This window comes from Oncorhynchus gorbuscha, linkage group LG23, assembly GCF_021184085.1.
Source record: "Oncorhynchus gorbuscha isolate QuinsamMale2020 ecotype Even-year linkage group LG23, OgorEven_v1.0, whole genome shotgun sequence".
Taxonomy (NCBI): Eukaryota; Metazoa; Chordata; class Actinopteri; order Salmoniformes; family Salmonidae; genus Oncorhynchus; species Oncorhynchus gorbuscha.
In genome coordinates, this window is record NC_060195.1 from 32,374,875 (window position 1) to 32,377,726 (window position 2,852).

A 2,852-nucleotide genomic window follows, 5' to 3' on the forward strand; every position below is an offset into this window, starting at 1 on the left:
TATTTTTTTACACTTATTTCTACCCTATTATACATCTATGCTTGAATTTACCAGTTCCCTTTCAGCTTGGATGTGGCATGTGTTGAACTGAACAGCAGATGACAGTATTGGAAAGCCTAGCACTAGTGGTTTGTAAAAAGATGTGACTCACACAGAGCCTTTAGAAAATAGAACCTAATCATCCGAGGCATCCAGTTGTCGCCAAGGTAACTTTTCAAGTCAGTCCACCATACTACAGCATGTCATTAATTATTTAGGAAAATGTATATAAAACTTGTATAAACTGCATTTTTAATTATATGACAATATTTTATGTTTTATCTCCAATAGAGGTCACCCGATTAATCGGGAATGACCGATTAATTATGGCCGGTTTTAAGTTTTCCTAACAATGGGTAATTGTATTTTTGGACACCGATTTGCCGATTTTTTTTATTTTACACCTTTTTTATAACTAGGCAAGTCAGTTAAGAACACATTCTTATTTTCAATGACGGCCTAGGAAAGGTGGGTTATCTGCCATGTTCAGGGGCAGAATGACAGATTTGTACCTTTTCAGCTCTGGGATTCATTTTTGCAATCTTCCGGTTACTAGTCCAACACTTAAACTTATCTTATAAAAAACAATCAATCTTAACATAATCACTAGTAAACTACACATGGTTGATGATATTACTAGTTTATCTAGCGTGTCCTGCGTTGCATATAACCGATGCGCCTACTTCGACAAACTGGGATGATTTAACCAGAAGGAGATTAGGGTTCCAATTTGGGAACACCCCCCCCTCACGTTCAGCTGGAAGGTGGCGCATGGAACGCAAAAATATTCCTAAAAATATTTAACCTCCACACATTAACAAGTCCAATGGCTCAAATGATAGAAAAACACCTTGTTTATCTACCCAGCAAGTCAGATTTCTAAAATGTTTTATGGCGAAAACATAGCACATATTTATGTCAAACCACCACCGAAGACACAGCTAATTTGCATAGCCAAGTTGAAAAAAATATGCAATCAACAAACGCAGGATTAAAATAAAAATAATTTCACTAACCTTTTGAAATCTTCATCAGATGACAGGAATATAACATGTTACACAGTACATTTATGTTTTTTCAATAATATGCTATATATATCCATAAATCTCTGTTTACAATGATGCATCGTTCAAAAAATGCTACTCAAATGTCCTGAGAAATGACGATAGCTCCGGCAGATAACGTCAGCTAACAAGGAATATACATCATAAACTTTGACTAAATATGCATGTTCTACATATATATAGGAAAATATACTTCTTCTGAATGCAATCGCTGTGTTACATTTATTTTTAACGTTACAGGTTTCGTTCACTAGGCTATACTATGAGTCGGCGCTCAAAAAGTAGCATTATGGCTCCTCTATCTTGGAGTCCACAGAAACCCAAATTTACCACATAAATATTCCCTTACCTTTGCTGTTCTTCCATCAGAAGACCTGGAAGGAATTATACTTACCAAAAACAGCGTTTAGTTTTGCAGTCTGTGTCTTTCGGTTCTCAAACACGACACATTTCGGTTGAAATGCAGCCAAAAGTCAAGTGGATGCGCACCAAAACGTTGAAATTACATATTATATGTCGACTAAATTTGTCAAGCTAAGTTCATAATCAAGCTTTAACATGTTATAAAGGTATACAGCAATTGTGAGGACGAACAGAAACACAGGCACCGTTTAATCGATCTTGGAAAAAAGACATGACCGGAGCAGAGCGCGCATGAGAGTAACCTGTTTTTTCGCATGACCGAAAGGTTTCGGCCCGCCAAAACTCACCAAAACTCTCGTGAGCGCGCGATTCTCACAATGAGAAGCCCCATTGGAAGCAGACATCGCGCTGAAGACAAAGAGACTGTTCCCAGACCTGTAGGTGCTTGGGAAGGGTGGGAGCGATGACGTCAAAGTTGGGCCAACTTTTCTGATGACAAGAGAGAGTTTGGGAGAATGACTGCCCTGAGAGTTCTGCTTTACATACAGACATAATTTAAACGGTTTTAGAAGCTTTAGAGTGTTTTCTATTCAATAATATTTTTTATTTGCATATATTAGCAACTTTTGACAAAAAAATATATGTTTACTATGGGCACGCAATTACTCCAGAGGGGGCAGTAAACAGCCCTATCCCCAACAGGTTTTAACAAGCTCATTTGCGAAAAAAGCACTGTCGTTGCACCAATGTACCTAACCATAAACATCAATGCCTTTCTTTAAAATCAATACAGAAGTATGTATTTTTAAACCTGCATACTTAGTTAATAGTGCCTGCTAACATGAATTTCTTATAATTAGGGAAATTGTGTCACTTCTCTTGCGTTCTGTGGAAGCAGTCAGGGTATATGCAGCAGTTTGGGCCGCCTGGCTCATTGCAAACTATGTAAAGTCCATTTATTCCTAACAAAGGCCGTAATTAATTTTCCAGAATTGTCCATAATTATGACATAACATTGTAGGTTGTACAATGTAACAGCAATATTTAAACTTAGGGATGCCCTTGATCTGCAAGGGTAACGCTGCTTCGAGGATGGCTGTTTTCGATGTGTTCCTGGTTCGAGCCCAGGTAGGAGCGAGGAGAGGGACAGAAGCAATAGAGGCAATACTAAAGTGCCCATAAGAACATCCAATCGTCAAAGGTATATGAAATACAAATGGTATACAGAGAAATAGTCCTGTAATTCCTATAATAACTATAACCTAAAACTTCTTACCTGGGAATATTGAAGACTCATGTTAAAGGAACCACCAGCTTTCATATGTTCTCATGTTCTGAGCAAGGAACTTAAACGTCAGCTTTATTACATGGCACATATTGCACTTT